The sequence below is a fragment of the Lithobates pipiens genome, unplaced genomic scaffold, assembly GCF_037356315.1.
Source record: "Lithobates pipiens isolate NorthernLeopardFrog02 unplaced genomic scaffold, aLitPip1_a1.2 Scaffold_22, whole genome shotgun sequence".
In the NCBI taxonomy this organism is placed as follows: domain Eukaryota; kingdom Metazoa; phylum Chordata; class Amphibia; order Anura; family Ranidae; genus Lithobates; species Lithobates pipiens.
This window is the reverse complement of record NW_027507784.1, coordinates 162,816,047-162,843,557: the sequence shown is the minus strand read 5'-3', so window position 1 is coordinate 162,843,557 and position 27,511 is coordinate 162,816,047.

Below are 27,511 nucleotides of genomic sequence, written 5' to 3'. Positions count from 1 at the left end.
GGCGGGCCTCCTTCACAGCCGCCGCCTGTCAGTCCACCCCTGACTGGTCCCATAGACAGCACTGAAGTAGTTGGAGTAGGCTGCATTTTGAATAGGACACACTTTTTTTACCATGAGAGTGTAGATATTTCAAAGAAAAAAGGGAGAAATAATGTACAGACTACATGCAGTTTTATAAACACTTGGATTAGGCTTCTATATTAAAATGACAATCAGCTTGCAGCTTTTCGCTCAAAAATCAACGCCAGAAGTTTGCTTTCAAACAACAAAAGAACAAAAAATAGTACAGACTCCATAGACAACATTAACACAGTTATAGTAGACTGAGTTTTGAAAATGACACACACCTTGCAGTTTTTAATCCAAAACACAGCTTTAGAGTGTTGATTAAAAAAGGAAAAAGATAACAGACTCCATAGAGAGTATAAAAGCAATTAGAGTCGGCCACCTGTTGAAAATGACACACTGCATGCAGCTTTTCAGACACAAAATGTACAATAGAATGTATATCTTTTCACAGAGAAAAGGATTGAAAACACCATATACAAATTTCAAACACCTGGACTAGGCCACATTTTGAAAATGGCACACATGCCGCTTTACAGCCGAATAATCTACAATAAATGGATGCATTTTCCAAAGATAAGAACAAAATATTGTGCAGACGCTAAACACAATGTTTATAGTGGATGTAAAATCTTTCATATACCCAGTGAAGTGAATAGCCTCAAATGATACACAGGGATGAAACAAATCTTTCTACATAAGTTTCACATGTATATCTGCTGTTTTTCCCTTTGTATATTCTTTATAAAGTGCACATCGTGTTACAAATCTTTCTTCCTTTTCCAAAAGTGAGAGGGGAGTTTGGGCATACACTGTGTGAGAGGTGATTGGAGGAAAGGCTCACACCCCCCTCCACATAGGCAGAGGAACAAAGAATTTTGCAGAATAAAGAAGCCCTGCGGCCCCCCCACCCCAAAGCACCTTGTCCCAATGTTGATGAGGACAAGTGCCTCTTGCTGAAAACCCTGGCCGGTGGTTGTTGGGGTCTGCGGGCAGGGGGCTTATCGGAATCCGGGAGCCCCCTTTAATAATACCAGATATCGGCCCCCCACCCTATGTGAATGAGTATGAGATACAATGTACCCCTACCCATTCACCTGGTGAAAAAAATGTAAATAAAACACAACACAAGGTTTTAAAATAATTTATTGCACAGCTCCGGGGGTCTTCTTTCGTCTTGGGGGGTCTTCTCGCCGGACTCCTCCGCTATCTTCTGCTAGCTCTTTTACCAGCGGAGGATCCCGGCTTTCTTCTTCCGACTTCGGGGGTCTTGTCCCCCTCTATGGCTCTTCTTGCCGGACCTCCGCTCCTTCTTCTAGCTATTTTACTAGCGGTGGCCCGGTCTTCTGTCGTCGTCGCCTTCTCTTCTTCTCTTCTTCTTTTTCTCTTCTTCTTCCTTGAGATGTTGACTCAACGCTGTCTCTTTGGCCGTAATGACAGGGACACGTTGTGCGGCGACTTATATAGGGACAATGGGCGGGGTCACCGGGTGATGCCCCCGTCCCTTATGATGTCACAGTCCCAGCATCCTCTGGGGTGGGGACATCACCCGGTGACCCCACGCATTGTCTCTATATAAGTCGCCACACAGCACGTCCCTGTCATTGCGGCCAGAGAGAGCATCGAGTCAACATTTCAAGGAAGAAGAAGAGAAGGCAGCGGCGGTGGCGATGACAGAAGACCAGGCCACCGCTAGTAAAAGAGCTGTAAGAAGGAGCGGAGGCCCGGCAAGAAGAACCGAAGAGGGGGGCAAGACCCCCGAAGTCGGAAGAAGACCCCTGGAGTGCGGTGGCGACGAAGAAGAAAGCCGGGATCCTCCGCTAGTAAAAAAGCTAGCAGAAGATAGCGGAGGAGTCCGGCGAGAAGACCGCCCAAGATGAAAGAAGACCCCCGGAGCTGTGCAATAAATTATTTTAAAATCTTGTGTTGTGTTTTATTTACACTTTTTTCACCAGGTGAATGGGTAGGGGTACATTGTACCTCATACTCATTCACATAGGGTGGGGGGCCAGTATCTGGGGGCCCCCTTATTAAAGGGGGCTCCCGGATTCCAGTAAGCCCCCCGCCCGCAGACCCGACAACCACCGGCTAGGGTTGTCAGGAAGAGGCACTAGTCCTCATCAACATGGGGACAAGGTGCTTTGGGGTGGGAGGCCGCAGGGCCCCCCTTCCTCAAAGCACCCCACCATGTTGAGGGCACGCTGCCTGATACGGCTCAGGGGGGGCTTGCTCGTCCCCACCCCCTTTCCTGACTGGCCGGGGCTGCGTGCTCGGATAAGGGTCTGATGTGGACTTTGGGGGGGACCCCCACGCTGTTTTTTCTGCGTAGGGCTTCCCCTTTAAGTCCATACCAGGTGATGGGGCCAGCGTGGTGTCAATCTTGCCACCGAAGGCGGCGACATTGACTTCCTTTGCTTGTCCTGTCTACCTGGAGCCGCGTGTTTTGAGTCAAAACTTCTTTCTAAGTCTGCCGGACTTTTGGAAAAAAAAGTCAGCCGGAGCCCACACACGGGCGGATTGCCCGGCGGACTCTGGTCTGCCGGATAGTCTGATCGTGTGTACGCGGCATAAGTGTCATAAGACCCGTACGTGGTCTTTTTCTGAAGAGTCCTCCCCTGGAATGCTTGAAGTCATTGGGTCTCTCCCAAACCGGAGACGGCACCCAACCACCTCGGAATCCTTCTTCAGTTTCCTTGCCTCTGGCTAGCCAGCCCTGAGACATCAAAATCGGGTGGATCCGCACCCGAGGTCATAGCCTTCCTGGGGGCTGGTCAGAAGGACCAGGACCATGAAGTCAGTACATCATTCTGGACCGGAACCCCGAACCACGTGACGTCCGCATCTTAAATACCCTCTCCCAGAAAGCACAGTGAGAGTGCCACTCCCATTGGGCGGGCTCTGAGAGAGAGTAACTTAAGCACCTAACCAGACCATAGTTCCATGCCTGCCAGAAGAGACAGTACCCCCTGTGGCCAGGCGGAACATTTCACAGTCCAGTCAGACTGATGCTGAAGTCTAATTTAGATAATTATGCCCAAACCAAACTGCAGTTTAGGCAACTTTAACTTAGAAAAAAACGCATAGCGCGTGCTTTTCAGGAGCCACTGTTACATATATATATATATATATATATATATATATATATATATATATATATATATATATATATATATATTTTTATTCAGTCAAATACCACCAAAAGAAATCTCTATTTGTGGGGAAAAAAATTGTACAAATTTCATTTGGGTACAGCGGGGTTTAAGTGCCCAGTAAGCAAGTGGTTAAAGCCCACTGGACCGATTCTATACTTATCCTATTACTTCCTCTTCTACTAAAATGTGCTCTTTTTATGACTGCTTGTGTTCCCATTGAGAAGATTACAACTTGGTCTGCACCACTGATGGCACAATTACAATAATTCTCAGTGTGCATAGAGAGCAACATAAGTTATTTATTATTATCTGTGTACCCACAGAAAAAAAATACTTTTTGAATATGTGACACAAGCACAAGAATGAATGAAAAACATTCTCTGGAGCACACAGGCAGCAACAAACACTGGGCAGGAAAACAGGAAACCATCCTTTGCTAGAGTAGGATTTTAGTTTCATAGAAAGACATTCACTCTGGTATTTTACAGTAACATTTTATTAAACTTCTTATTGATAATAACAATGGAGAAATTACAAATAAAAGCCTCTTTTATAATAACATTGCCTGTCTTTATTGAATATCATTCATTCAGTTAAACACATCATTCTATTAATGTATCACTTAACCTTCTCTTTGTCTTGGACATTGTATTGTATACATCCAAAGTTACAAAAAATAATGAGCAAATGTCTGGCTGGGCTTATATTTCCATCCAAATCTGACTTTGTATGTCAGCCACAAATGCCACAGAAAATAGCACAGGTCACAGGAGAGGGCACAGAGCATAACATTTGGCACAGAAAACACAGTAAGGAATCATGAAAACAGAATAAAGAAAGTTGTGCCCACCACAAATGCTAATACCTCTTATGCCCTGTACAAATGGTCGGACTTTCCGACGACAAAATCCATCTGATTTTTTCCGATGGATTTTGGCCCAAACTTGTCTTGCATACACACGGTAGCACAAAGTTGTTGGAAAATCCAATCGTTCTGAACGCGGTGGCATAGTACACGTACGACCGGACTATAAACGGGCCAGTAGCCAATAGCTTTTGTATCGTAATTTATTCTGAGCATGCGTGGTGTTTTGTCCATTACAATTGTCTACACAAGATCGGAATTTAAATGATCCAATTTTGTTGTCAGAAAATTTTAGATCCAGCTCTCAAACTTTGTGTGTCAGAAATTCCAACGGAAAAAGTCTGATGGAGCCCACACATTTTCCGACAACACGATCCGATCGCACATTTTCCGTCGGAAAGTCCGACCGTATGTACAAGGCATAAGGAGAAACAGGAAATTAAAAATAGTTATTGTCGCATGTGCAAAAATTTGTAAACCTTTTCGCGTGTCTAGTGATAAACACTGGATTTGCAAGTGCCTGAGCCTAATTACCTTATTAGGTCTTAAAGAGATCCTGTCCCCAGATCATTGACAAACATCTTCCCAAATAATTATATGTGAATTTACCACAATTAATGCTTTGTATTTAACTGTAAAGGTCTCTCCTTTGTGTCATTTTTGAAGTATACAAAACACTGTTGCGAGTGCCTGGTTTAGTTCCCCGGTTTGGCTTTGAGTAGGGATGAGCCGAACACCCCCCCCGGTTCGGTTCGCACCAGAACTTTCGAACGGACCCCAAATTCGTACGAACGTTAGAACCCCATTGAAGTCTATGGGACTCGAACGTTCGAAATTAAAAGTGCTAATTTTAACGGCTAATATGCAAGATACTGTCCTAAAAAGGGTTTGGGGACCTGGCTCCTGCCCCAGGGTACATGGGTCAATGCCTAAAATGTTTTTAAAAATGGCCGTTTTGGCGGGAGCACTGATTTTAATGACGATTAAAGTGAAAAAAAAAAAGTGAAATATTCCTTTAAATATGGTGCCTGGGGGGTGTCTGTAGTATGCCTGTGAAGTGCCACATGTTTCCCGTGTTTAGAACAGTCCCTGCACAAAATGACATTAAATGGAAATAACACCATTTAAAACTGCCTGCGGTTTTAATGTTATATCTGGTTCCTGCAATATGGTTGAAAATCATTGAGAAAAATGGCATGGGTAGCCCTCCCTGCCCATTACCAGCCTATTTGGGTCTTGTACGCATATTAAGGGGAACCATGTACCCATATTAAAAAAAGGAAATGCGTGTGGCCCCCAGGCCCTATATACTCAGAACAGCAGGATACAGGCGGTGCAAACAAGACAGGGACTGTGTAGGTTTGTTGTGTTAAGTTGAATCTGTTTGTAATTTTCAACTGGTACATTTTTAAAGTGTAGCTCCAGTCAAAAAAACTATTTTTAAGCTTTTTGGAAAACATAGGGAAGGGTTATCACCCCTGTATAATTTGTTTTGTCGTCCATCTTTTTTCATCTCACTTGCTGTTGTCTCCTTCCGTTTGCAAGTAGGAGATGTTTGTAAATTGGATGTTTGAAAGTAGGGGCCTGCCCTATATGCTCTGCAGAAATGGCGGAACAAGGTGTTGGTTCTGCCACAACATTGTAAGCCCTCAAAGTGACTCTTGGTGGGCGCTGGAGCGCCCTGCTGTGAACGATTATATCAAGAATTGTAATTACATGCCATTGTTGAACAGTGGTAGAAAAATTGACCTTTGGTGGTTGTGGTGCTGGTGCCACAACACTATAAGTCCTCACCGTTACTCTGGGTGGGCACAGGAAGGGGCCCTCCTGTGAAATATTATATCAAGAATTGTAATTACATGTCCCTGTTAAACAGGGGCAGAAAAATTTGGCCTTAGGCACTGCTGCTGGTGCCACAACACTGCAACCTCTGCCATATACTCTAGTTTTATTGCAGGAATTAGCCCTGCTGCAAAGCATTGCATCAAAAATTGTACTTAAACGCCCCTGTTAAACAGGGGCAGAAAAATTGGGCCTTAGGCACTGGTGCTGGTGCCACCACACTGCAACCTCTGCCATATACTCTAGTTTTAATGCAGGAATTAGCCCTGCTGCAAAGCATTGCATCAAAAATTGTACTTAAACGCCCCTGTTAAACAGGGGCAGAAAAATTGGGCCTTAGGCACTGGTGCTGGTGCCACCACACTGCAACCTCTGCCATATACTCTAGTTTTAATGCAGGAATTAGCCCTGCTGCAAAGCATTGCATCAAAAATTGTAATTAAACGCCCCTGTTAAACAGGGGCAGAAAAATTGGGCCTTAGGCACTGGTGCTGGTGCCACCACACTGCAACCTCTCCCATATACTCTTGTTTGATTGCAGGAATTAGCCCTGCTGCAAAGCATTGCATCAAAAATTGTACTTAAACGCCCCTGTTAAACAGGGGCAGAAAAAATGGGCTGATGGCATCAACCAGAACCAGAAATGTTCTTCCAACATATCAGCGGAGGAGGAAGAGGATAGACAATCAACATAACAGGACAGTCACTCAGCATCAGCATAGGCAGTCTTGAAGGGATGTGATATTTCAAAAAAAATTATTCTGTTACATCAGCTTCAGGTGCTTGGTAGCTGTGGGTGACCCAAGACTGATTCATCTTGATGAAGGTCAGTCGATCAACTGATTCGGTGGACAGGCGCACCCTGTGATCGGTAACAAAGCCACCAGCAGCACTGAAGGTGCGTTCCGAAAGAACGCTGGATGCAGGACAGGCCAGTAGCTCAATTGCATACTGTGCAAGCTCTGGCCAGTGATCCATCCTCAAGACCCAGTAAGCCAGAGGATTTTCAGTGGGAAAGGTGTCCAAGTCTGACCTTGCCCCTAGGTATTCCTGCACCATGTAAATCAGACGCTGGCGATGGGTGCTGGAACCGATCATACCTTGGGGCTGCGGACTAAAAAATTGTCTGAAAGCATCAGTCAGATGGCCACCTTCTCCACCGCTCCTTCTGACCGATGCCTCAGCAACACGTTGTCCAGGACCAGGAGTTTGTAACCTCCCAGTCTCTGGGAACGCGTTGCACAGACCTTTCTGCAAGGCCTCCCGGAGATGTCTTATCCTCTGCTCCCTCTGCGATGGCAAGATAAGGTCGGCAACCTTACCCTTGTACCGTGGATCAAGGAGAGTGGCCAGCCAGTAATGGTCCCTCTCCTTGATCCGAAGAATACGAGGATCCTTCCGCAGGCTTTGCAGGATCAGGGAGGCCATGCAGCGTAGGTTACCTGAGGCATTCGGTCCGGAGTCCTCTGGGTCACTAAGGACAACATGATCCGCAGCTACCTCCTCCCAGCCACGTACAAGTCCACGTGTTTCTTGGGACTGTAAATCATCCCTACAAGACTGCTGCTGCTGCTGCTGATGCTGATGCTGAGTGCCAGCCTCCACCTCCATGCTGACACAATCATCTTCCTCCTCCTCTTCCTCCTCCTCATCCTCTTCCTGTGTGATGGGTGGCACAGCAGGAACACTGTCTGGATAAAGGGGGCCTTGAGAGGCAAGGAAGTCCTCCTCTTCCTGCCTCTGTTCTGCCTCAAGTGCCTTGTCCATTATTCCACGCAGCGTATGCTCCAAGAGGTGGACAAGAGGTACAGTCTCACTGATGCATGCACTGTCACTGCTCACCATCCTTGTGGCCTCCTCAAACGGTGACAGGACAGTGCATGCATCCCTGATCATGCCCCACTGGCGTGGTGAGAAAAAAACGAGCTCCCCTGACCCTGTCCTGGTGCCGTAGTCGCACAGGTACTCATTGATGGCCCTCTGCTGCGTGTGCAGCCGCTGCAGCATGGCCAATGTTGAGTTCCATCCGGTGGGCATGTCACATATAAGGCGGTTCTTGGGCAGGTTCAACTCCTTTTGGAGCTCAGCCAGCCGAGCACAGGCATTAAATGATCGGCGGAAATGCACACAGACTTTCCTGGCCTGCTTCAGGACATCCTGTAAGCCGGGGTACCTGCCCAAGAACCGCTGCACCACCAGGTTAAGGACGTGAGCTACACAGGGCACATGGGTCAGTTGTCCCTGACGGAGGGCGGAGAGGAGGTTGGTGCCATTGTCGCAAACCACCATTCCTGGCTTAAGCTGGCGTGGCGTCAACCACCTCTCGGCCTGCCCCTGCAGAGCTGACAAAACATCCGCCCCAGTGTGGCTCCTGTCCCCCAAACAAACCAGCGCAAGCACGGCATGGCATCGTTTTGCCTGCGTACTTGCGTAGCCCCTGGAACGCCTACGGAGCACCGCTGGTTCTGAGGACAGAGCACTGGAAGAGGCCATGGAGGAAGAAGAAGAGGAGGGGGTGGAGGAGAGAGGTGTGTCACAACCAATAGTAGCATTTTGGAGGCGTGGTGGCGGAACAACCTCCAACACTACTGCACCTTGTCCTGCATCCTTCCCAGCTGCCAGAAGAGTGACCCAATGGGCCGTGAAAGACAGGTAACGTCCCTGTCCATGCCTGCTGGACCATGAGTCAGCGGTAATATGCACCTTACCGCTGACCGCCCTGTCCAGCGAGGCAAGGACATTGCCTTCCATGAGAAAAAGTGGCGTTTGGGGACCTGCCACTGAGGAACCGCACATTGTACAAACTCACGGAAGGGGGCCGAGTCTACCAACTGAAAAGGCAGCAGTTGAAGTGCTAGCAATTTAGCCAAGCTAGCATTCAACCGCTGGGCATGTGGATGGCTGGGAGTGAACTTCTTTCGCCGGTCCAGCAGCTGGGGCAGGGACATTTGCCTGCTATAATCGGACGTGGGTGTACCGCTAGCAGAGTTCCCGGAAGCACTTGGCTGTGACACACCTAATTCTACACCTTCATTCCTCTCAGAGCAGGTTTCAGAGAGGACTGAAGGTCTAGTGGGGTTGGAGATGCCAGCTGATGAGGAGCAAGGAGAGGTCCGCTTTGTTCTTTGGTGTGGGTCTTTGAGGTACGCTTGCCAACGAGCTGCATGGCAGGTCAACATATGTCTGGTCAAGCATGTGGTGCCCAAGTGGCTGATGTTTTGGCCACGTGAGATACGCTTGAGACATATGTTGCAAATTGCAGTGGTGCGATCTGATGCACTCGTCTCAAAAAAGGCCCACACCAAAGAACTTTTAGAATAACGCTCAGAGGCAGCGCTCTGCATAGGCGGAGCTCTGCGGTGTGATTCAGTCGGTGTGCTGCCCCTAAGCTGGCCCCCGGAGGGCATCCTGCCTCGTTGGACATGTGCCTCCTCCTCCTCCTCCTCCTCTCTCCTTCCAGGCACCCACGTGGAGTCAGTGCCCTCATCATCCCCTCCCTCTTCATCGCTGTAGCAAACCTGGCAGTATGCTGCAGCTTGTGGAACATGACTGCCAGATTGCTGTCCTTCTTGAGCATCCCCTCTCTCTGCGCTCACGCTACTGCCTTCCTCTAGCTGAGTGTCATCATCAGAGCCCACAAAACACTGGGCATCCTCCTGGAGCATGTACCCAACACTGTGTTCAAAGAGTTCAGGAGACTCCTCAGGAGGACGTGGTGGGTCTAGGGAAGGAGTCACTGATGATGACATTGAGAGGAGGGAAGAAGATGCGTAGGCAGCTGCTTTGCTGGTACCCTGAGACTGGGTGAGAGAGGATGAGGAGGATGAAGAGGGCTTGGTCATCCACTCTACCAAGTCGTTGGCATGTTGCGGTTCAACATGTCCAGCTGCCGAAAGAAGGACAAGCGTGTCCCATGGCCACGTGCTGATGACAATGCACCGCGTCCACGACCAGCACTGTTGTCTCTAGACACAGAGTCTGCTTGCCCTCTTTTATCGGCTCGCGCCTGTCTGCCTCTCCTTGCTGGCCTTCCAGACATGGTAATGGCCTGAAGGGAGTTGGGTAAAAAAGCAGTTGGGTAGTGTATATTGTGCTAGAGGCACACAACACCCACTAACTCCTGCAGATGCCTTTATTATAGAACACCAGAGATAAAGGGGTATATACAGATGTATACTGTGCTGTGCTGGAGGCACACACAACTTCCAATAACTCCTGCAGATGGCAAGTGGTCTCAAATAGAGAAGAGCTATGTAGGTGGATATAGCGGTATGTACTGGGTACAGAGCACGCAGACAGCACGCCCTATCTCCTAACACTACTGACTGCAAGCTCTATTATAAAAGATAGATCACTAGCTATATAGGTGAGGTGAATATAGCGGTGTATACTGCGGTCAGGGCACGCAGACAACAACCACTACACAACAGCAAGATCAAAAATCGTCCGAAAACGATCGGTGTGTACTGTGTTGAAGGTACACAGAACACCCACTAACTCCTGCAGATGCCTTTATTATAGAACACCAGAGATAAAGGGGTATATACAGATGTATACTGTGCTGTGCTGGAAGCACACACAACTTCCAATAACTCCTGCAGATGGCAAGTGGGCTCAAATAGAGAAGAACTATGTAGGTGGATATAGCGGTATGTACTGGGTACAGAACACGCAGACAGCATGTACTATTTCCTAACACTACTGACTGCAAGCTCTATTATAAAAGATAGATCACTAGCTATATAGGTGAGGTGAATATAGCGGTGTATACTGCGGTCAGGGCAAGCAGACAACAACCACTACACAACAGCAATATCGAAAATCGCCCGAAAACGATCGGTGAGTACTGTGTTGAAGGTACACAGAACACCCACTGCTTCAGACGCCAACACACTACACGAGGCCGCCGCGCTGGCGGCCTTATATAGTGTGAGGCGTGCACTACACAGCCTGAGCTATGATTGGCCACAGGCATCCTGCCTGTGGCCAATCATGGCTCTCCTCGCTGCTGGCGCTGCGATTGGCCAAGCATGCGGGGTCACAGTGCATGCTTGGCCAATCATGAGCCAGCAATGCACTGCGCCATCGCAGTGCATTGTGAGCCGTGAGCGCCACACGAATTTGACGCGAACGGACCAAAATGTTCGGACTTCGCCGAATGGACGAACAGCCAATGTTCGAGTCGAACGTATGTTCGACTCGAACACGAAGCTCATCCCTAGCTTTGAGGTGTTGCCATAATTAACTTTGAGAGTAGATTCAGGGAACTCTTACAGCGAGTAAGCAGTATCATGGCATAGATAACCACTACATTCTCCCAGAGTAATAGTGGGGTGTGAGCCTAGGCAGTGCCAGACCTGTCCATGCCAGTGTGGGGGTATCTTGGGATATAGGGCTCAGATATAAATATTCTTGCCTGGAGTCCTCATTATGAGGTAATTATAGAAAGTGTTTGGAGGACCAGGTCACGGAAAAGATGTGGTCTTTGAGGCTCTATCTATTTGAGTTTCCCCTTGGAGGGAAAGCAGGGGAGGAAGATGCAGGACTAATTGGGACTATTCACATTTGCTTTGCATGTTGGATGCTGACAAATCCCCCTAAAAGATATGGCATCCTCTCCTCAGCTGCCCTTTAACCTAAGTTTTCTCTCTTCTTTTGTAAACTTAATGAATGTGCTGCCACCACTGGGAAGACTGAAGGAAAGTATATGGATTAAAGAGTGCACATAATTCCCACCACATGGTTAGCTGTACACATGGAGAAAATAAAGCCCAGCACATGGCTACTAATCAATTACTGAGTGATGGTGTAAAATGTAACCCTTTGGCTGCAATCACCAAAGGTTTATTTGGAGACTAAAATAAACATCATAATATAAAACAGCTCAATGAAAACTGTTAAATATGTGGGTGTAATTGCAATTTGTTGTGTATGGGCCTGCATAGCCACAAGGTTCAAGGTGCCCATGCTGACCTGTTACCACAGCCAAATGCCCATGCTGACCTTTTACCACAGCCAAAAGTGCCTACAACGGGCACGTGAGCATTAGAACTGGACTGCAAAGCAATGGAAGTTGGAGGCCCGGTCTGATGAATCATGTTTTTTTTTTTTTTTACATCCCTGAAGAGCACCAAGAGATAAAACCAGGATGCAGTATGTTCAGAAGGCAAGCCAGTTGAGGTAGTGTGATGCTTTGGGAAATATTCTGCTGGGAAACCTTGGGTTCTGCCATTCATTCTGATGTTCCTAGACAAGTACTAAATACCAATTACCTAAACATTTTTCTAGACCAAGTACACCATTTCATTTAAATGGTATTGCCTGATGGCAGAGGGCTCTTTCAGCAGGACGATGCTCTCTGTCACACTGTAAAAATGATTCAAGAATGGTTTGAGGTGTAGACTTACCTCCAAATCCTCTAGATCTCAATCCAATCTGGAAAACATGTCTGATCCGTGAAGGACCCACCTTGCAACTTTCAGGACTCAAGGGATCTTGCTACTGATTTGGAGCCATGCCTTCACATGTCAGGGCTGTTTTGGCAGCAAAAAAGTGTGGAATATAACATAAAAACATCTTTCTGGAAAGTAGAAAAAATTGCTACACCCATGGCAACAGTGATGTATACAATTGTACTGTTTTCATTATTATTATTTTTTTAATGTTTGCAGCATGTGTTTTGAATGTAAAATCTTTTATGCAGATTGTTAGAAGAAAGTTTAAAGATATGAAAATTGTACTTTTAACTGAGCATCTGAGAGTTCTAAACCTAAAGAATGGCCCGAAGCAAAGCCGAAGGTATTCGGCGGAGGGCCTCCATGACAGGGGTTAATGGGGCGGAGCCAGGGACAGGGAGCCAGCGGAGGGGCTGGCTTACAGAGCTGCGCAGCGTAGTGGGGAAAGGAGGAAGAAGAGGGGCCAGTCTTCACGAGGAGCCAAGAGGGTAAGGAGCTTCTCCCTTCCCTGCGGCCGCCTCATTCGAGAAGTGCACGGACACCATCCTCCCTTCCCCCCACACCGTTCGGCATGAGGAGTGAGCTCAGTCCTCCTTCCCGCTGTAGCATTTAAAAAAAAGGGCTGCTGTCCTGGCGGGCATGGTGGACATAGAGCGGCTGCTACAGCAGCTGTGGGCTGCAGCGGTGGTGCATGGCACCGATTGGCTGCATGCCCAAGTTGGGGGACAACTCACGGTTGCCATAGAAGGGGGGCTGTCCCTGCATCCCCTGCTGTACCACAGGCTAGGAGGTCCAGGCCTCCGGAGCGCCTTAGCCCGGAAGAGTCACCCAGGGTCCAGCGTCGTAATAGGAGCCCCAGGGACCCTCTGGCGTCTGCACGCAAACGTTGATCTCGAGTGGGGCGGCCAGGCCCGAGAGGAATCCACTACCCCGGCGGGACTTGTGGGATGGGGTGGGGGGGGGGGGGGGGTCGCCCACAGCCCATTCCTCTTCGGGAGAGCTGAGGCACAGTGTGGCGCCCAGGTCAGCCCTTAAGGCTACTCGGGCGGTTCAGCAGGGGAGAGCTCCGGCCTCAGGAGCCAGCCTGATGCCTAGAATGGCTGGTGTTCCTCCCATCAAGGAGAGGGCGAGCAGACAGATGGCTGACGGCAGCAGTGCAGCTGGCGGCAATGGAGAGCGTGATGACGGCTCATGGAGGTCCAATCCCATGGCAGCCTGGTAAGCGGCCGTATGGCCAACCCTCTTTGTCTTCTATGTGTGTGCCTGTGGTTGGGGGAGTGAGTGCTGGGGGGGAAGCATGGTGTGTCTTTGTCAGGGGCGGGGCGATGTTGGATTCTGGAGGGTCAGGGTCCGATGCACAGGACCTGGCGCAGTTACTGGCGGGTTTAAGGGATGTGTTGGGGCAGCTGGCTCTAATACAGGGTGCAGGGTTGCCCACAGCCGCTTGGGTCCCCCATTTGGATTCAGGCGTTGGTGGAACGGGGCCCCAGGCGATGCTCGGGGGATCGTTGACGGTAGGTACGGTGCCCGTTCCGCCGTTGGAGGCTGCAGGGGCGCCTCCTGCCCCGGGAGTGGGGGGGGCACAGGTCACGGGAGCTGGGGTAGTGAGTCCGGCGGACAGCGTTCAAGGTAAGACGACGGAGAAGGAAGGGGAACAAGTGCGTTTGGCGGATTCGGCCAAATGTGAGGTGTACGTTTGTTTAGAAGGGCCGCTGGGAGCACACTTCAAGCAGGAAGTTTGAGAAAAATATGGCGGTGTGAGTATGTCAAGATTTTTTCCTTTCTTCCGCTGGAGAAATTTTATCTGGACAGAGGTAAGTTGGGTGACAGCAAGAAGGAAGAGGAGGAGAAGAGGAGATACAGGCTCATCCCCCGGTTGTTTGCAAATTGGCTGCAAGCGTTTGCCATTTTAGCTAGTGTGGTAGGCGTAAGAGCGCCGAAAAACTGCTCCGTGCTCTTTTGTTATCTGAATGCGATAGGGGAAGCTCACCGAGTTTATGGGGGTCTGGGTTGGCTCCGGTACGACGAGCAGTTTCGGCAGCGGAAGGCTGTACATCCATCATTGCATTAGGACCACAAAGACATTCGTCTTTGGATGCGACTCATGACTTTGGTGCGGAGGGATAATTAGTTTTTTCAGGCAGGGGCCGGTGGATCTTCTTCCTCGGGACAGTCGGCCAACAAACGTAAGGGGTGTTTTTGGGCTTTTAATGAAGGCACTTGCAATTTTGGCACGACATGCAAGCTTAAGCATGTGTGCTCCGGCTGCGGGGGCTCCCATTCCCTTAATAGATGTACACAACGAGGCAAGGGTGGAAAAGGGTAGCTTGTGGGAAAAAGGGATAACGATGGTGAGCATAGCAAGGATGTGTCGGTTTATAGGTAGGTATCCACGGAAGGAGGCGGCGGAACTGCTGATTTCAGGATTTGCCGAGGGTTTTTCGGATTCCGTGTAGACTGGCACACCCCCCACCACCTGCGGATAATTTGAAGTCGGCGTTGGCCTATCCTGATGTGGTGTCTGAGAAACTAGCGAAGGAGGTAGAATTGGGCCGTATGGCAGGTCCGTTTTCCTCTCCACCGCTTGATAAGCTAGTGGTTTCTCCTCTGGGGTGGTTCCCAAGAAGGAACCCAACAAGTTTAGGTTAATTCATCATCTGTCCTATCCTGGGGGGGGGTTTGTCAACGAGTTCATAGATGCAGATCTATGTTCAGTTTCATACACTTCCTTCAACGCGGTGGTGCGTTGGGTTACAGCCTTTGGACGGGGGCTTTATTGGCAAAAATGGATATTGAATCTGCTTTTAGGTTGTTGCCGGTACATCCGGACAGTTTTCATTTGCTGGGCTGCAGGTGGCAAGGTTCCTACTTTGTCAATCAGTGTTTGCCTAAGGGGTGCTCCATTTCGTGTTCCTTGTTTGAAACATTTAGTTCATTCTTTGAGTGGGTGGTCCGGGAGGAGGCTGGGCTTCTGTCGGTCATCCACTACTTAGATGATTTTTCGTGTATAGGGCCAGCCAAGTCTAATCAGTGTAGGATTTTGTTGGGTACTGTTCAGCACATGTCAGAAAGTTTTGGCGTCCCGCTGGCAGCAGAAAAAACGGATGGCTCGTGTCACGGCCTTGTGTTTCCTTGGAATTTTGATTCATACGGTGGCCATGGAATGCTGCCTCCTGGAAGACAAGTTGACTGACTTGCGGGTGGCGGTTGTTGCAGTGCGGGGGGCTAGCAAGTTGACAGTGCGCCAACTTCAGTCGCTTCTGGGAAAGCTCAACATTGCTTACTGAATCATGCCGTTGGGCAGGGTTTTTAACCGCGTGCTAGTGGCAGCTACAGCGGGGGTCTTGGCTCCGGGGCATCACATTCGCTTGACCCGGGAACATAAAGCTGATCTGGGGGTTTGGGAATCCTTTTTGGATTCATATAATGGCAGGTCGGTGTGGATGTCGGAAGCCATGTCCAGTTTTGACTTGGAGTTGTTCATGGATGCCGCGGGATCGGTAGGTTATGGGGCGTATTTTGGGGGTCATTGGAGTGGGGGCCTGTGGCCATTGGAATGGAGTGAGGCAGGGTTTACTTGAAATGTGGCCGTCTTGGAACTCTTTCCGATTGTGCTGGCGGTGGAGCTCTGGGGGTCTGAGTTTGGAAACAAGAAGATCCGCTTTAATTGTGATAATGTGGCTGTGGTACAGGCGATTAATAGTGTGTGTCATAAACCATGAACCAGACCGAGACAGAAGTATGATTAAATCACACTTGTGTACTGGACTCTGGCTATGCTTTGACTACGCTTACTCTATTTACCTTTTTATTTTTTATCAATAGATAAAAAATAAAAAGGTAAATAGAGTAAGCGTAGTCAAAGCATAGCCAGAGTCCAGTAACCGGATCGAGTAGTCAGCCAGTCCAGAGTTCAATAACCAAAGCAGGTAATCAGCCAGGCCAGAAGTCAGGGATCCAAATGGAGCAATAGCAAGCAGGGTAAGGAGCCAGAAGGGATGTCAGCAAGCCAGTCTTTAAACAGAACCGCAGGAGATGGTTTCTTGTGATGTGACAAAGGCGAAGGCAGAGATGAAGTGAGCTGCACAGCTTTAAGTAGACAGGTCAGACGAGTAGGATCAGGAACAGCTGGGTGACTGAGAGATGAGAGCTGGCAATTAGATGACAAATGAGCAGCCAGCCCAGAGAAGGAAGGGCTAAGCCAGCCCTGATAGTACCCCCTCCTCAATGACCCCTCTCCCTCGGAGGGCCACCGAGCTTGAGGGGAAAATGTCTATGGAACTCACGGAGGAGGACAGGGGCATGTACGTCCGAGGATGAAACCCAGGAGCGTTCCTCCAGACCGCACACCTTCCAATGCACCAGGTACTGTATGCGCCCACGGAACCTACGGGAGTCAACAATGGATTGTACATCATACTCCTCATGGTTCTCAACCTGAATAGGGTGAGGTCGTGGCACCAAGGTGGTAAATCGGTGCAGACCAACGGTTTCAATAAGGAGACATGAAACACATTAGAGACACGCATACTAGGAGAAAGGTCCAACGAGTAAGCCACTGGGTTAATCCTGCGAAGGATACGGAAAGGCCCAATAAACTGAGGTGCAAACTTCAGTGAGGGAACACGAAGTCGGAGGTTGTGAGATGACAGCCAGACCCTGTCCCCAACCTGGTAGGAAGGCGCAGGCAGGCGTCTGTGGCCAGCATGGAGTCTGTACCTATCATTAGCATGATGCAAAGCCTCCTGGTCTTCTACCTCAGTGAAACAAAGACCATGCTCCTCTAATGCAGGAATACTCTGCGGAACAAACGAGTCAGGCAACATGGAAGGTTGGAAACCATAATTCGCCATAAATGTAGATAATGGGGAGGCAGAATTCAAGGCACTGTTGTGAGCAAACTCTGCCCATGGTAATAGGTCTGACCAGTTGTTATGGTGGTCAGAAATATAGCAACGTAGGAATTTCTCCAAGGACTGATTGGCTTGCTCTGTGGCCCCATTAGACTGCAGGTGATACGCAGAAGAGAAAGCAAGCTGGATTCCCAACTGTGCACAAAAGGCTCACCAGAACCGGAAGACAAACTGACTTCCCCCGTCCGAGACAATCACCTTGGGCAGCCCTTGTAAGTGAAAGATCTCCCAAGCAAAAATGGAAGCCAGTTCCTTAGAAGTAGGCAACTTCTTAAGTGGAATATAATGACACATCTTTGAGAAGCGGTCAACCACCATAAGGATAACAGTGTTGCCTTGGGAGTTGGGCAACTCCACAATGAAATCCATTGACAGGTGGGTCCAGGGCCTCTCTCCATTGGGTATGGGTTGTAGGAAGCCTACTGGAAAGTGTGGTGGAGTCTTAATCTGAGCACACACGGAACAGGCAGCTACGAAGGCAGTAACATCAGCCCGTAGACTAGGCCACCAGAACTGTTGGGAAATGGCCCAAATGAGTTGATTCTTCCCAGGATAGCCAGCTGCCTTGGGAGAATGGTAAGTCTGGAGCACGGCAGTACGGAGACTCTCTGGGACAAAGCAGGGGTCACAAGGTTTCTGAGGAGGAGCATGGACCTGAGCAACAAGGATTTAGTCACCCAAAGGAGAAGTAAGACTGGTGCAAACCTTAGCCAAGATATGATCAGGAGGAATCACAGGAACCGGTACCGACTCCGACTTGGAAGTGGAGGAAAATTGTCGTGACAAGGCATCAGCCCTTACATTCTTAGTACCAGGTAAGAATAAGACAATGTAATTAAAAAGTGACAAGAAAAGAGCCCATCGCGCCCTTCTAGGAGAGAAGCCTCAGACAAGAATGTAAGATTCTTATGGTCAATAAGAATAAGAACGGGCACAGTGGTACCTTCAAGGAGATGTCTCCATTCTTTCAGGGCTAAAATTATCACCAACAGCTCTCTGTCACCAATCTCATAATTGCACTCAGAAGGTGACAATTTCTTGGAAAAGTAGCCACACGGATGCATAGTGCTCTCAGAATTAGGACGTTGAGACAGAAGGGCACCAACTCCAGTCTCAGAAGCATCAAATTCTAGGATAAAAGGCAACGTAGGATCAGGATGTGCCAACACAGGAGCAGAAACAAAGACAGAGTCTCAAAGGCCTTAATGGACTCCGGAGACCAACTCTGGGGGTTCCTGTCCTTTCTGGTCATATCAGTCAGGGGCTTGACCAGAGACGAGAAGTTATGAATAAACTTCCGATAGTAGCTGGCAGAGTCCATTAAATGCTGCAGAGGATGTAAACTCACGGGTCATGGCCAGTAGGACTGCCGAAAGTTTCTCTGGGTCCATTGAAAAAACCAGCAGTGGAAATGACATAGCCCAGGAATGTAACCTGTTCACAATGGAACCGCACTTCTCCAGTTTACAATAGAGATTGTTCTCTCTTAGTTTCTGAAGCACACAACAGACATCTGTGTGGTGGCTCTCCAGGGACTTGGAAAATATGAGGATATCATTGAGATAAACCACCACACATAACTGCAACAAATCTCGGAGGACATTGTTAATAAATTCTTTGAAAACTGCTGGGGCATTACAAAGGCCAAATGGCATTACCAGGTACTCATAATGGCCTGTTCTGGTATTAAACGCAGTTTTCCACTTGTCACCCTCCTTAATGCGCATGAGATTGCATACCCCTCTCAAGTCAAGCTTCCTGAAAACCGTTGCTCCCTTGAGGCGGTCAAATAACTCTGTAATCAACGGAATCGGGTAGGCATTCTTAATCGTGACACGATTGAGACCCCTATAATCTATACAAGGCTCTTCTTCTTCACAAAGAAGAGATCAGCACCAGCAGGAGACAAGGATTTGCGGATGAAACCTCGAGAAAGTGCGTCTGCAACATACTCCTCCATGGCCTTATCCTCAAAGACTGACAAAACTGACAAAGGGTAAACCCAGCCATGAGCAGGTATGGCACCAGGCTGAAGTTCATTTGCGTAATCATAAGACCGGAGTGGAGGCAAACTACCGGCTTGACCTTTGTCAAAGACATCGCTGAAATTGCTGTACTCCACTGGCAGGGAGGAGAGTGAAGAGGTGCACAGGACCTTGGATACCTTCAGGAAGCATGTCTCATTGCATTGTGGTGACCAGGAGAGAACCTCAGCACGGAGCCAATCAAAAGAGGGGTTGTGCCTCTGTAACCAAGGATAACCAATAACCAGTGGAAACCTGGATGAGGAAATAACTTGGAATTGGATTATCTCATGGTGAAGAGCCCCTACGGCCATGGACAATGGAACCGTCTTATGAGTCACATGGGGAGGCTGTAAAGGTCTCCCATCAAGAGCCTCAATGGCAAGTGGAGTGTCACGCAGCTGCAGTAGAATCGAGTGCTGTGAAACAAATGCAGCATCAATGAACAGGCCTGCAGCCCCAGAGTGGATTAGAGCCTGTATCTAAATGGATGACTCAGCCCAAGAAAGGATAACTGAAACCAGGGGCTTATCCTTCTGGATAGCTGGGGACGAAACAACACCACCTAAGGTCTGTCCATGACAGGACCTCAAGGTTCGGGTGTTCCCTGGACAGGTAGGACAAGACTTCAAAAAGTGACCTGCCTGGCAACAATAAAGGCACAATCTCTCCCTCCTCCTAAAGGCTTTCTCATCCACAGAGAGACACGTGAAGCCCAAGTGCATGTGTTAATTTTCACTGACCGACTCGGTACCAGGAGGCATGGGAGGTGAGGGAGGCATGGGGGGGACTTCAAAGCGCGGAGGCAAACATACAGGAGGCTTCCGCAAGCGCTCCTTAAAAGAAGATCTTTCTCTGAGTCGACATTGAACAGTAAGTTAGCGGGGTTGGCGTTTTTGTTTAAGTTGATGGGGCGCAAGGATTGCACAAGCAGTTAAGGGATATCAGCGGGGTCGGCGGACGGCAGATTGTCAACGCTCGGTGTCCTTCAAGTTGTTTTGGTCATTGTTTCAGGAGCTGCCGGGAGTGTGTTTATCGGAGTATGAGGCCCTTTTGTTTAAGATGTCTTTTTCTTTGGCATTTTTTGGGGTGCTGCGTATTGGGGAATTGGTTTCTTCATCGAAAAAGGGGTTTGATGGGTTGCAGTCAGCCGCCGTGCAATGCAGTGGTGTTTCTGTGTGTTTTTGGATCAGAAGGTCCAAGACTGACCAGGCTGGGCGGGGGGTTCGAGTGGAGTTGTTTGGTGTGGACAGGTCTCCAGTTTGCCCAGTGCAGGTGGTTTCTCGTTTTCTGGAGTCTAACCCAGCTGGGCCGGGCCCCCTTCTATTGCATGCGGATGGTTTGGCCTTGTCTTCGTATCAATTTACGGTGGTGTTCAGAAAATGTCTGGGGGTATTGGGGTTTTGCCCGTCAGAATTTGCATCTCACTCTTTTCGTATCGGGGCTACTACAGAGGTGCAGAGCATTGGTAGGTGGGAATCGCAGCTTTTCCGCCTGTATGTTTGACTTCAGTTACTTTGAGTGAATTATTTGTGTGGGGGTATGTATGCTGTCCTGTTTGTCCCCTCTGTTATAGTTAAGGGGGAGGATAGTTTGGAATATTAATGCTAGGAATGTGGTGTGTTGTTTTTTCTTTTCAGAAAGGAGCCCCTACCTGATTTGGATAATGGGGCACTCCTATGTCCACTGGGGAGCGAGAAGAGCAGACATTCGGGCTGACAGACGTCAATTGGGCATTCCCAGGGAGGAGACAGTTGTTCGGTGGATCGGGAGGCCCGGCCTTTTGTGGAGCCAAATAGTTCCGGATTTTGAGCACTATGCTAGGCTGGAGTGGCCCCCCAATGTTTTGGTGGTTTATGCTGGGGGGAATGATTTGGGGCTACGGTCCATGAGGGAGCTCATACGGGACATAAAATTGGATTTCTTGTGGCTGCGCATGGATTACCCAGACTTGCTCATAGTCTGGTCTGACATGGTAGCCTGTATGGAATGGAGGTTGGCCAGGTCGGTGGTGGGCATCAATAGATCAAGGGTCAAAATTAATCAGGAGGTGGCCAGATTTTTGAGAAGAAATGGGGGTTTAGCGGTGCGACACCATGAGCTAGAGGAGGAACCCTGGAGATATTTGCGAGGGCACTTGAGCAATGTCGGAATTAACATGTAGGCTCTGGGTTTGGAGGAGGGTGTAGAGGTCTCTCAAACCTAAGGTATCAGGTTTGAGTGGTGGTGGCAGGGTGCAAGGTCCTTGTTAAGGTCATACGGGCACCTAAAAGGCATGGTTTAGGGACCCATCTGAGGATGGCTCCCGGTTGGTATATGCATACCTGCTAGTTGCCTCTGAGTTGGGGGCTTTAGCGACTTGAGGCCTGAGAAGTAATAGCAGGTACAGTTATGGGTGATGCCTATTGGACCTTGTGCCCCATGGTGGTGAGAAAACTGGAAGTATATATATATAGATATAAAAAGGTTATTACTTTATTTTATGTTAATTATGGAAATTTATATATTGGTTAATAAAATGGCTGCTGTGGCAAATTGACTCCACCCATGTGTTGTGTGGTCATTAAAGGGAGGGATGGGGTTATTGGTAAGAGGATAAGCCGTAGTTAATACCATATTTAAGAACGGCCCGGAGCAATTCCAAACGTATTCGGCAGAGGGCCTCCATGACAGGGGTTAATTGGGCGAAGCCGGGGACAGGGAGCCAGTGGAGGGGCTGGCTTACAAGCGGGGAGGAGCTGCACAGCGTAGTGGGGAAAGGACAAAGAGTAGGGGCCAGTCTGCACGAGGAGCCGAGAGAGTAAGGAGCTTCCCACCCACCTGCCCTACGATTGGAGGAGCTTGGTGTGCTGGTATGGTGAGGGTTGCATGAATACAGGTTGGTGGTTAGATGGCGGGGTGCAAGGTCCTTGTTAAGGTCATATGGGCACCTAAAAGGCATGGTTCAGGGACCTGTCTGAGGACGGCTCCCGGTTGGTATATGGGTACCTGCTAGTTGTCTCTGAGTCGGGGGCTTTATCGACTTGAGGCCTGAAAAGTACTAGCAGGTACAGTTATGGGTGATGCCTATTGGACCTTGTGCCCCATGGTGGTGAGAAAACTGGAAGTATATATTGTGGCAGGACGTCCCAGAGAGAGCCAGGAAAAGTCCTGTTCGGGGTTTATACCTCTCCCAGGCTCCTCTCATACACGTTCAGAAATCTGTAATCCATGATCCAGTTCAGATCTTAGTCCTCTTCCCCAGGCTAATTTAATCTCACCTGAGCAGACAGCCTTTGCTCTCTGCCTGGGACATTCACACAAAGTTCGTTTGTGAAGAGAGTAAGGTTGGTAAAACCTGTTAAGCTGTTATTTGTAGAGACTGACAAGCTTTAGGCTTGTTCAGCCTGGTAGTGAGGGCCTGCAGACTGTATAGCTAGAGCCGTGACATGGCTAGGTTTTGTGTTTTGTTACTTTGCCCTTTAATTTGTTTTCTGGAGCACTGTACAGCACCTGTATATGGACTTGTATATACCACAAATAAACACAGCACTGTTTGTCACTTCATCTCTGGATTTGGGTATCTGTGCCTGAGAAACTGCTCATCCCAGGGAGCTTTATACCTGCTACCTGTCCCCCAGGTTACATATGGTGGAGGCTGCGACCAGCTGTAGTAAGTTACTACTTAAAAGGCCAGTACCTAGAGTGACTAAACATGGAGGAAATCCTAAAACAATTGATGATATCCAACGCTACACAACAGCAAACAAATGCTCAATTACGGCAAGCCAACGCTGCACAGCAGAAAACAAACGCTGTACTCAACGCCGCACAACAGCAAGCAAACGGCGCACAACAGCAAGCAAACGCGGCACAACAGCAAACAAATGCTGCACAGCAGAAAACAAATGCTGCACTACAGCAAGCCAATGCTGCACAACAGCAAGCTAATGCTATTGCACAGGAGCAAAACAAGGCGCTGTTCCAACAGATTAGTGCTGTACAGGAGCAAACAAATGCTGCAATTAATGCTGCACTACAGCAGGCTAATGCTATCGCACAGGAGCAATTGCAGAGGCTGTTTGAACAGCTAGCTACTGATGCCAAGGCGGATAGGAAAACCTTGATGGAGGTTGTGGAGACACTAGCACAGCGGTCACCTGCTAAAGTTGAGGTTGGAGACAAGCCCTCAGCCATCCATGTGGGTCGCTTTCTTTCTAAGATGACTACAGATGATGATCCAGAGGCCTTTCTGCTAACGTTTGAATGGACTGCGGAGAGGGAAGGTTGGCCTAAAACCCAGTGGGCAGGACTGGTCGCTCCCTTGCTTTCTGGAGAATCGCAGAAGGCCCACTATGATTTGGAATCGGCAGAAGTGGGAGACTATGAAAAGGTCAAACGGGAAATCCTGGCATGACTTGGTGTCACTCTGGCAGTTCGAGCACAGCGGGTCCACAGCTGGTTCTTTCAAGGGGAGAAGCCCCCAAGATCGCAGATGTTTGACCTAATTCACCTGGTGAGGAAATGGCTACAGCCGGAGTCCCTGTCTGGGCCACAAATAGTGGAGTGTGTGGTCATGGACCGGTTCCTGAGGTCACTACCAATTCCTCTGCAGAAGTGGGTGAGTCAAGGAGATCCCAAATTGGCAGACAACCTCGTGGAACTCGTTGAAAGGTACTTTGCTGCAGAAAACCTGGTCACCACCCCTAAAACTGCGCGGACTTTCCACCCAAAGCCACAGTCTCCCCAGGCAACCGGTAAGACTGTTCCAGGGGAAGTGGGTGGTAAAGATGGCAAGGAAATAGGGGGGAGGAATTTTGTTGCCAGGACTGAAGTTTGGCGTCCCAAACAAGGGAAGCCATTGCCTGTCAGCAAACCTAATTGGGGAAATGTCAGGTGTTTTCGTTGCCAAGAAATGGGACATGTTGCAGCAAATTGTCCATTGACAGATGAACCGTTGCAGTGAGATTTTTCCATTAAGAGACAGTCTATGTTTCCAGCTGTTTCATGCGCTGCAGCGCCAAATATGGGAAAACCAATGTGCCAAATGACTGTTAATGATAAGCCTATTACAGCCTTGTTGGACTCTGGAAGTCTAGTGGCTTTGGTTACAGCTGAAATGATTGAACCTGTGAATTGTCATACTTAAAAAATTGCTGTGACCTGTATTCATGGGGATACCAGGGAGTACCCTGTAACCACTGTTCGGTTTAAAACTGGCTTAGGTACGGTGATCCATCAGGTCGGACTTGTCCCCAACTTGGTGCACAGAGCCATCATTGGCAGGGACTTCCCTAAGTTTTGGGAACTGTGGGATCGTCCCGACCCGGTCGCAGTGCCTGACTCAGTGGCAGAGCCAGAACTCCTGGCCACTACTGACAAAGTTGGTAAAGGGGATTCCTCTCAGGACTCTCTGTGCTTTCCTCTATCGGTTATGGCAGGAGAACTGGAGGGGTCTGAGGAAGTCCCCACCACCAGTAGAGCTGGACAGCCGTCTACTGAATCCGAGCCTACGTTGGGGTTTGCTGACCTTAATGTGCACCAAGAAAATTTTGGTACTGAGCAAAGAAAAGACCAGACCCTTGCCCGGGCCTGGGAAAATGTAATAGTGATTAATGAGGTAACTGTCGAACCAGAGGACAGGCCCTGTTTTACTTATTTCAGCGGCAATGACAATTTACTGTATCGTGTATGTAAAATGAATGATGAAGTGGTTGAACAGTTGGTGGTCCCTAAGCCATACAGACGGGTGGTGTTGGAACTTGCCCATGGGCACTTGCTAGGAGGCCATTTAGGGGTTGAAAAAACGACTGAAAGGGTGTTGCGTAGGTTTTACTGGCCCGGGGTACAGAAAGATATTAAGAATTATTGTCAATCCTGTCCTGTGTGTCAGATGTCAGCCCCACTACCCCACTTCCGAAGTCCTTTAGTGCCATTACCTATTATTGAAGTGCCCTTTGAGAGGATTGCCATGGACCTTGTGGGTCCACTCCCCAAGTCTGCCCGGGGTCATCAGCATATCCTAGTAATCATGGATTATGCTACCCGTTACCCTGAAGCGGTTCCCTTACCCACCGCTTCTGCTAAAAACATCGCCAAGGAGCTGTTTATGGTATTCAGTCGGGTAGGCATCCCTAAAGAAATCCTTACAGACCAGGGCACCCCATTCATGTCGCGAATAACTAGGGAGCTGTGCAAGTTGTTTAAGGTGACACAGTTGCGAACCTCAGTGTACCATCCTCAAATGGATGGCTTGGTGGAACGCTTCAATAAGACGTTAAAGAACATGTTAAAAAAGGTTGTTGACAAGGATGGGAAAAACTGGGACTTCCTGATACCATAATTGATGTTTGCCATCAGGGAGGTTCCCCAATCCTCTACGGGGTACTCTCCATTTGAGTTGCTTTATGGGAGACACCCTCGGGGACTTTTAGACATAGCCAAAGAAACTTGGGAGGGGGAGCAGACACCCCATAAAAGTGTCATTTAGTACATCGCTCAAATGCAGGAGAGGATTGCAGCAATCATGCCGATGGTAAAAGAACACTTACTGCAGGCCCAGGCAGCCCAACGGAAAATATACAACAGGGGGGCCCAACTCCGGGTTTTCTCACCTGGTGACAGGGTCCTGGTGTTGTTTCCTACTGTTGAGAGCAAGTTCCTGGCTAAGTGGCAGGGTCCCTTTGAAGTAATTGAAAGAGTTGGGGAAGTAAACTACAAGGTGTATCAACCAGGAAAAAGATAGCCCGAACAGTTTACCATGTAAACCTGTTAAAGCCCTGGAAGGATAGACTGGCGTTAACTGCGAGATCCCTCCCGGTAATGCCTAAGGGTACTGAGTCCCCTCTGATCCCTTAGGTCACAATTCCTGATACCTTGTCATGTTCCAAAAAACAGGAAACTAGAGAGTTCCTGATAAGGGATAGAGAGAAATTTTCAGAGTTACCTGGCATGACTTCAGCAGTTCAGCATGATATTGTTACTGAACCTGGGGTACGTGTCAAGCTTAAACCATACAGAATCCCTGAAGCGAGGAGAAAAGACATCAGCAATGAAGTTAAAAGAATGTTGGAGCTAAATGTTATTGAGGAATCCAATAGTGATTGGTCTAGCCCCATCGTGTTGGTCCCAAAACCGGATGGCACTTGGAGGTTCTGTAATGACTTCAGGAAGCTTAATGCAGTGACAAAGTTTGACACATACCCAATGCCCAGAGTAGACGAACTTATAGACCAACTTGGCAAAGCTCGCTATATTACCACTTTGGACTTGACAAAAGGGTATTGGCAAATACCCCTGACTGATAGCGCCAAAGAGAAGACTGCATTTGTGACCCCGGAGGGTTCATTTCAATATAAGAAAATGCCTTTTGAGTTGCAAAATGCCCCCGCGACATTTCAGAGGGCCATGGACAGGATCCTAAGACCCCACCGATGATATGCAGCAGCCTATTTAGATGACATCGTGGTATATAGCACTGACTGGGAATCTCACTTGCCTCGTGTCCAGGTTTTCCTTGATTCCCTCTTCAAAGACGGTTTTACGGCAAATCCAAAAAAAATGTGCCATTGGTCTAGAGGAAGCCAAGTATTTGGGCTACACTATTGGCTGTGGTGTCATAAAACCTCAAGTGAGTAAAATAGAAGCCATCCAGGAGTTGCCATGTCCTGCAAACAAGAAGCAGGTCAGGGCCTTTCTTGGCATTGCGGGGTATTATAGAAGATTTATTCCAAAGTTTGCAACTATAGCTGCCCCTCTGACAGACCTGACGAAAGGTAAAGACTCTGTAATGGTGAAGTGGTTCTCAATAGCAGTGGAGTCTTTCCAAGTCCCGAAGAAGGCTCTTTGTGCACAGCCAGTTCTGTACTCCCCCGATTTCTCTAAAGATATTTTGGTTCAGACGGATGCGTCTGATGTTGGTATTGGGGCAGTACTATCGCAGGTACACAATGGGGAAGAACACCCTGTGGTATACCTAAGCAGGAAGCTCAATGACCATGAGAAAAAGTATGCAGTCATTGAAAAGGAATGTTTAGCCATAAAGTGGGCTGTGGATGCGCTCAGATACTATTTGTTAGGCCGCCAGTTTGAGTTAGTAACTGACCATACTCCCCTGAAGTGGATGGCCCAAAAGAAGGAGACTAATAGACGGGTGAACCGGTGGTTTTTGGCTCTACAGGATTACTCCTTCACGGTAAAACACAGGCCAGGTGTT